At 47.3% G+C, this 8,973-nt stretch overlaps 1 pseudogene; it reads right to left on the bottom strand.

Moving 5' to 3' along the window:
• Window positions 1–7,728: 7,728 nt before the first annotated feature.
• Window positions 7,729–7,928, bottom strand: LOC115868767 (annotated as a pseudogene).
• Between the last annotated feature and the right edge of the window lie 1,045 nt (window positions 7,929–8,973).

The raw sequence follows: 8,973 nt of genomic DNA on the forward strand, positions 1-8,973 counted from the left end.
ATCAGACCTTCACTCTCGGCCGGAGCTGACCTCCGCTGGTTTCAGGTTGATGAGCGTCTAGGTCAGTGGTTCTCAACCTTCGACCCTTTACTACAATTCCTCATGTTGTGGTGACCTCCAATCATAAAATTACTTTCGTTGCTACTTCATCACTGTCATTTTGCTACTGTTATGAATCGTCATGTAAATATCTGATATGCAGGATGTATTTTCATTGTTACAAATTGAACATAATTAAAGCATAGTGATTCACCACAAAAACAATACGTAGTTATGTATTGTGAAATATTTATTTCTAATGACAAATAAATGAAGTTTTGTCTTGAAGCGTAGGGTAGCATGGGTAACAGTCTTCATGCTGGGTACTCGTAGGTGGGCGTATCTGCATGTGGGCGGAGTCGCCTGGAGTCAGATAGAGGAGTGGTGTCTCGGTTCCTAAGACCCTCTGAAATAAGTGTTTTACGATGGCCTTAGGCAACCCCTGTGAAAGGATTGTTCTACCCCCAGAGGGGTCGAGACCCACAGGTTGAGGACCACTGATCTAGGTCTTACCAACCCAGGAATGAGATCTGCTCCCAGAATTCATTCGAATCATTTGGCAGAACCATTCTGTTCTTTGCTCCAGATTAATCAGACGACGTGCACTAATTCATGGGTAAACCTGCCCAGAGGATGTCTGTGGTTTAAAAGCAGGAATTCCCTTAGAGATAATAATCGGGTGGCTTAGGCCTAGAGAAACAAGCTGAGATGGCGGAAGAGGGATGCCAAGACACAAGGACCATTCTCCAGGGCAGACAGAGAGTGAAAACCTTACCCTAAACCCAGAACCCTGAATTCAGACTTCTAACCTCCCACACTGCGAGAAAAGTACTTCCTCTTTGTTAAAGCCACCCATGGGTGGTATTTCTGCTATAACAGCTTTAGTTAACTCAGGCACCTGCCAAGTTCACAGGCCCACTGGGTGATAGCGTGAAGCCACAGTGAATAATTTCCACGTTTCTAGCACACTTCTTGGCCCTTGTGGGGACATGACCACAGAAGCGCATTAAAAACAAAACCATCATCATCATGTAGAAAGTGGAACAGTTTCAAAGCGAGCGATTAGAGATGGTGTGCAGAGATGAGAGCAGTCCCGTGGGAGGCTGGATCCCGCCTCTAATTTTGAGATTCACTTCTTTGTATTCGTATCACATCTCGCTATTCTGCTTTGTATGTCCCCATTGGTTCCAGAATTTGCTCCAGGGAAGAAAGGAGTTTCACATGCCTCAAAATATTATTATTTTGCATATGAGCCAGGAGACGTCTCTAGAGCGGTGGTTCTCAACCTTCCTAAGGCTGTGACCCTTTCATACAGTTCTTCATGTTGTGGTGACCCTTCAACCATAAAATTATTTTCGTTGCTACTTCATCACTGTCATTTTGCTACTGTGATGAATCAGGCAACCCCTGTGAAAGGGTCATTCGACTCCCAAAGGGGTTCCGACCCCCAGGTTGAAAATCACTGGTCTAGAGGCATTGGTGTAAGGCCATGAGTTAGTCCTTTCTTAAACTGTACTGCCTCACCTCTCCGGTTGTTTAGTCAATGCATTTTATGAAGCACCTACTATGTGCCAGGCACTCGCATTCCTAATCAACAAGACAGGCAAGCTTCCTCCCATTGTGAGCTGTATAGTGTAGAAAGCGGTCAACCAGCAAACCAAAGAAGCAGGCATGTCAGGTATGAAGAAGTCTGGGCAGTGCAGGAGAAGGGAGCACTGTGCTGAGAGTAAATGGGGTGCTGCCATTCACCGGGTTCTCAGTGGCTGATCCCTCAGAAGTCAACAGCTGACTGCTTCTTCCCAGCCTGTTCTTAGTATGGCAGCTCCCTTGGACCCTGCCACCAGGGGCGGCTTGTCTGGCACTGTTTCCAGCATCACCGCAACATGGGAGGCGGGATGACAGACGTACAGGTGACTGGTGAAAATGCCATGGGCCACCAGAAGAACACACAAATTGGTTTTGGAAGGTGTACTGCCAGAATTCTCCTTAGAAGCCAGGATGGCGAGACTCCGTCTCACGTCCTTCGGACACGTTGTCAGGAGACACCGGTCCCTGCAGAAAGGACATTACGATTGGTAAAGTAAAGGGCCATGACAAAGAAGAAAGCCCTCCATGAGAGGGATTGAGACAGTGGCTGTAACACTGGGCTCAGACCTCCCAATGAGGATGAGGATCGTGCAGCACCGGGCCGTGTTTCAGTCCATTGGAGCTAGGGGTGCCAGGAGACAGAGCCGACTTGCTGGCACCTTAACAATCACAGCGATTGAGTTGTTGCTTTGGAATGGGTGCAAGCAGTCGGCATCTTCCCTGAAAAATGAATGATAAGAAGGAATCAACTGTGGAAGAACAAGGGCAGAGCATTCTGGGACAAGGACATACCCCCCGTTTCCCCCACCCCCACCCCCATTTCTGACCCCAGAAGCCTTGCTGTCCTTGCAAGGAGTAGCCCAAGCCCTGATGCGTGAGTTACCAACAAAGCCCCAGACCATACACATCAGCGTGGTGTTACTCCCAGCTCAGTGTGCCCCCTGTTCGTGGGAGGGTCTATCGCCTTCCCATTCGTTCGCAGCCTTTCAAATGCCCTATGTCCTCTGGATGGCTGCACCCAGAAATCAACGGCTGGTGATGGCCATTGCTATCAGTGGATTCTGACTCAAGGCAGCCCCGTGTGTGCCGAGTGGAACGCCTTCATCGGGTTTCCTTGGCTTCAATCTTAACAGAAGTAGATAGAGTCATGATGAGGCAATGACTGTACAAATGTGCTTGACACAATTGATGTATGCATGTATTGTGATAAGAGATGTATGAGCCCCTAATAAAATGATTTTAAAAAAAAGAAAAAGTAGATACAGTCTTCAATGACATCACCAAAAAGGAGTGGCAGAAATCACTCCTCACACGACCTTGTGATCTCCCAAGGCCATTTTAATAGAACTTTGAAAACAAGTTCTTTCCATTTTGTCATTGTTAGGGAACTGTCGACCACGAATCCAGTTCTGCTCAGAATTGGTGCTATAAAACAGTACAATGCTGAACAAGCTGAGGCTTCTCCTGCAGGACAGCACCTCCCAGGATTCTCCCGAGACTTCATATAGCGATGAAGCAAGCACAATGGTCAGAGCCAACTCCATGGCGTCAAACAACCACACAAACTCTGACAGCATGAATTCCTTGAAGTCTTTGTTCCTATGAGTATACCTGAGATACTTCCACAAGTCCCTGTCACAATGGTGGGCTGCTCAGGGACTCACCCAGCCCCAATCTCTGCCTATACCAGGCCACACAGAATCCTTAGTAATATTTATTTGAAATCCGAGTTTTAAAATTATGAGTGACAAATATAACCGCAAACTGCTCAACTATATTAGCTCATACGTTGCATGAAGACTAACAACAGAATTACAGAACCCCTGGTGGGGTAGTAGGATAACTAACTCCTAGGTCATCAGTTTGAAACCAGCAGCCACTCCGAGGGAGAAAGATGAGGCTTGCTTACTCCTGTAAAGATTTACAGACTCTGAAACCCACAGGGGCCCTTCTACTCTGTTCTATAGGATCACTGTGAGTCAGAAGATAGCAGTGAGTTTGGGGATTTTTTGGTTTGTTTGGGGGGGTGGGTTTAATAAAAAAATTGTTTGATGAAATCCTCTTATAAATATTTCTGCTTCTGTTCCTTTGATTATTGTGCCATTCTCAAAAAAAAAAAGCAATTGTCATTAGTTCACCAACACTCTACTTACTACAATATTGGCGCTAAAGCACCAGAAACGTTGACAACATTCAGCAACTATGACCCCAGCACACGCAGACAGAACCATGTGATTCCAAGCATGCGGGGACTTGGGTAATAAGGAGAGCTCAGACCAGAGTGATTAGAAAGTTCCAAAAGTAAGTGGGCGGAGCATTTCAGCTTGTGGGTTGGTTGATGCCTGTCAACCGAGCTTTCGGGAAACATTTTCGCCGGTCTCACTAGCTACAGGAATGTTTTTCATAAAAAATGATTAGCATTTCTGCTGGAACATTTCACAAACATTTTTCAGAGCGTCATTTTGGTGCTACGTGTCCTCAGGCAGTGTCAACTGTGTGGTCCACACCCCCACCGCATCCCACTAGTGATGCCTCGGCATTATCAGAGGCCACCCATCTTCAGTTCCCGTAAATATTATGTCAACACAGAACTATGGGAATGATTGCACGGCTGGGTGAAGAGCAAGACCGTGAAAAGGCGCTCGTGGGGATGACAGGAGGAAAGCGTCGAAACGTAAGCGAATGAAAATTCAATAGCAAAGGGGAAAGGAGGCTAAAAGAATTCCGTTGGTGGGAGAGAGGAGATTGATCTCAGTCCTCAGAGACTGATGCTCAACCTTAAAACCAAAACCATGCTCTCTACCATCAAGTCAATGCTGACTCGTGGCGACGCGCCGTGGGTTTCTGAGACTGTAAGTGTCCGTGAGAGTAGAAAGTTCAGTCTCTCTCCACCGAGCTGTTGGAGGTTTCAAACTGCCAACCATGTGGTTCACAGCCCAATGCGTAACCACTACCCACCAGGGCTCCGAGGGTATTCAACCTACGACTAATTCTTTAAATCCAGGAGCCAACGTCCACTGACCCCTTCCAGGGGGCATTGTGTGACTTTCATCACCGCAAGTGAAAGCAGGCAGGCTCAGGTCCTGGGAGGCCAGGCCCATGGCTGCTTGTACTCGTTGTTCCGGGCAATGAGGAAGCTAGGTAAGCTGAGCCTGCCTCTGTCAGCTGTCAGGGATTCCTGGGAAGAAGCAGAGTCCTGGCAGCTGCTGCCATTCGGGAGCCAGAGACAGAGTCCCATCAGATTGTAAACCTCTGGCACAGGGACCATCTCCCATTTTTGGTAGTCCCGATCTCTAGAAGCTCCATGCAAGGGTATTGGAGCAAGCAAAGCGTGAATGAACTGAGCTACTAGCAGGACGCATATGTTCTCAGGCCCCGTCTCCCACACGTCTCCACTGAATCGACTAGCTCCAGATCTAAATCATACAAGGTCCCTTTCTCAAAGGCCGAGCTCATCAGGCTGAATTCTCTTGGTTGGTTTCTGTTGTTCCTTCTGCCGTCGAGTCAATTCCATAGCATGGTGGCCTCACGTGTGCTGAATAGAACTGATCTCTTTGGTTTTCAAGGCCAAGAGCCTTTGGAAGATCGCCAGGCCATTCTTCGGAGGCACCTATGGGGCAAGTTTGAACCACAAAATATAACCATTTGTTCCACTGAGAGACCTTTAGGGACCCTTTCCCCAAACCAAACTCACTGCCATTGAGTAGATTCCAACACATAGCAACTCTACAGAACAGAGTAGAATAGCACCTGTGGGCTTCCAAGACGATAAATCCTTACAGGAGCAGGAAGCTTCAACTTTCTCCCACAGAGCAGCTGGTGGGTTCAAACCACTGACCTTGCACACAATCCACTACATAACCAGAGCTCCTTTAGACTGCCTCATTCCACCCTGGGTTTTTCCATCTATAGCACTGACCACTATTTTTATTTTATTTTATTGGCCTATGTACATTTATTTATAAAGCAATACACTGACATTGTGGATGGACCTTGGACCTCAGCTCATACCCTCCCTCAATACAATATTCCAACAAACCGGCATTCTGTGATGCCCATTCCCACCGCCACCCCGGATAATCGCTGAAGACAAAATGGGTGCACAAGCAAATGTGAAGAAAGCAGATGGTACCCAGCCACCAAAAGATACAGCATCTGGGGTCTTCGAGCTGAAGAGGTGCAAGGTGTCTCGGGGAGAAGGCACCACTGGGAGCTCTGGCTACATGGTGCTCAGCTTACGGGTGCTTCTCTGGCACCGTTTTTTTTTTTTTTTTAATTTTTAATTCTTAGACTTCTACAGCAATTTAGCTTTATAATTTCCATGAGGACAGTGATCTTTGCCTTGTTCAGTGATTTACATTCCAAAGATCTAGGGAAGGCCTGCTATGCAGTCGACCTTTTGCCAGGTGTTTGATTTGCCAGGTGTTGAGGACCCCGGTGGGATCCAGATACCCTTGTCTACTCAGGACCGACTCTCTGGCTCTCGTTTGAATGTCTGAGCGAAACCACCGAACTAAGCCCATCATTGTCAAGTTGCTCAAACTCCTGGCAACACTACATGGTGGAGGAAGACGCCCCCAAACAACCTCCAGGCTGTCATTTGACAGCAGCGGACTGCCACATCGTCCTTCTGTGGAGCGGCTGGTGGGTTTAAACCACCAGCCTTTGGGTTAACGGCTGAGCACTTAACCACGGCGCCACCAGGGCTCTTTGGCGCATACTCACTGTTCCAAAAAAAAATTATTTTTTTCCTTGAATGGATATCGATTGCAATAACTCGCATTTATTGAGCGCTTGCTCAGGGCCTTGTATTCAGTGCTTTTCAGGTATTATATTATTTAATATTCAATACAGTTCTATGATCTGAGTATACTCTTATGCTGCCTTGTTTGAGTAAGTTCAATACATTTTTAAAATGACAATCTTCTCATTCTTGAATCCACAGTACATAAATGGACTAGGCATTCTCCCCACTATAGTAAAGTAGTGGTCTGGTGACCTAACTGGATGCATTTATTTCCCTAGGTGCCTTGTTCAACACGAGGGAGTGACTGGTGACAGAGAAACCGTCCCCTAGGCCTTAATCATACCCATGTTGCTTCAAATTAAAGTATAGCCTCGACTTCTAGCTACATTGGACTTTTGGGAAAGATAGATACATATAGGTGGAGGTATAAATATAGATATGTTGCTATTGTTGCTGCTGTTAGGTGCCAACAAGTTGGTACCCCCATTCCTAGTGAGCCTATCTGCAAACAGAATGACATATTGCCTGACCCTGTGCCATTCTTACAATCCTTGCTCCATTTGAGTCCACGGCTGCAGCCACTGCTTTAATCCATCTCATTGAGACTCTTCCTCTTCTTCACGGACCCTCTACTTGACCAAGCATGATGTCCTTCTTCAGGGACTGGTCTCTCCTGACAGACAATATTTCCGAGTACATGAGATGACCTCTCACCATCCTGGCTTCTAAGGAGCATTCTGGCTGTACTTCTTCCAAGACAGATTGCTTTGTTCCATGGTACGGTCAGTAGTCTTGGCCAACATCATAAATGCAAGGCATTCATCCTTCTTTAGTCTTTCTTATGCTCTGTTCAGCTCTCACATGCACATGAAAGGAATGGAAATACCTTGGGTTAGGTCAAGCACACCTGAGTCCTCAAAGTGGCACCTTTGCTTCTGGGTCTTTTGGCAGCAGGTTTCCTCACTGTAATCTGGAGATAGAGATGCAGACACAGTGTTGGTGTTTGCAGTGGGTTCGTATGCAAATGAAGGACAGGTAGAGGGCTTCTACTCTACCAGAGGATACTAGAAGCAAGAGACAAGGGAAAGAGTCGAGGTCAACGCTTACCCAGGATGCCAGTTAAGCTCAGTTTTTTTGTTTTTCTTGGTATAAGAGAATGAAGAAGTGGATTAAAGAAAAAAAAATTTTTTATTCCTCAAGAGTCAATTCCCATTAAATTTCCTGTAAAACAGTGAGCCGACAGAAAATGTCTTGCTCATGAACAACAAACAACAACAAATCGTTATGCTTTTGGTCCAAGATGTGTTGGGTTGATTCCTCCTTGTTCAGATGAAGGAAGATGGATGTAGCCAAATCTATGAACGAGTGTGGTTGCCCCAAACGTGCAACATAAATATAGAAGTGATGGATAAAAGACTCATTACCAATGCTGGAACAGGGCCAGCATGGAGCCCAGGAACGTGGATCCCTGCACCAGGGAGACCACTGCTTCGCTGGGATGACATCCAGTGGAGCCCACATGAGTGCCAGTGGGGGGGCGGGGTGGACCAGGCATGCTGGAAACCAGAGGCTGGCCTGGATAAACTGATTTTGCCAGTCTCTTGCCTGGGACACCAATGGGAAGGCAGACTTGATCCCTCCTCTGGGAACTGAGCCAGCCGCCACCGCAAGGTCAGCCCCACCTAATCTGGTTGAACCAGGTGTGGGGCCGTCAATAATACCTCCTTCCCAAGTAAAACTAGGGGGTGGGGTAGGGTGTTTGGGCAGGTGGGGCCCAGGCCAAGCAAGGACTGGACTAACTTAAAACAAACAAATCTGCCCTAGAGAGTGGACGTGAATTCCAGGGGGATTACTCAAAGTATGATATGGTCCTGCCGCTGGAAACCCATCTGGTGCAATTTTATTATTTCTCCGTCCTCCAGAAACCCCAGACCTGAAGGTACAGAGGGCAAGCACTGAATGCTTTGACTGGGTTTAGGTTTTCACTACGGCTTTTTGCCACTGCCAGGACCCCCAACCCCACCCCGCCCAAGGAGACCCAAGAACTGAGCTGGCGAACATTCATGGGGCTAGTGGCTGCATACTGGACACACACACGTAGAGCCATCAAAGGAAGATGCAAAAAATAAAGGCGAAACAGGGAGTTTTCAAAAAGCAACAAATACTCCATATATATATAAAATCAAAATGTCCTCTCATTTATGAAAAAGCAATTGTCAGAAATAGCGGTTGTTGCGGATGTTGTCTGGCAAAATTGAAAGTTGGTGGTGACCCATGTCAGTTCTTCAACTTAAAGACAAAACAGGTCCCAGCCCCTAAGAGCCAGTGGGAGGGGGAGTTGTGCGGTTGCTCAGCAGAGGTGGCCTCGGGGCTATAAAGTGAGGACAGGGAGAGAAGAGTGTCCCCTTATCCACGTGTCCGGAGACCCCTATCCACGTGTCCGGAGACGGAGACCGCTCAGTCTCAGTCTCCATGGCCTCCCCGGCCACCAGCACCATTGTAAGGCTGACTTTGATAAAAGGCGTGACCTTCTCTTGGCTTCCAGCATCTCAGACTGCCCCAGCCCAGTGTTGTTTGTGCTGCAGTCTCCTCTGTGAGAG

This window comes from Echinops telfairi, unplaced genomic scaffold, assembly GCF_000313985.2.
Source record: "Echinops telfairi isolate 266 unplaced genomic scaffold, ASM31398v2 ScPeMD7_18;HRSCAF=68, whole genome shotgun sequence".
NCBI classification, from domain to species: Eukaryota; Metazoa; Chordata; class Mammalia; order Afrosoricida; family Tenrecidae; genus Echinops; species Echinops telfairi.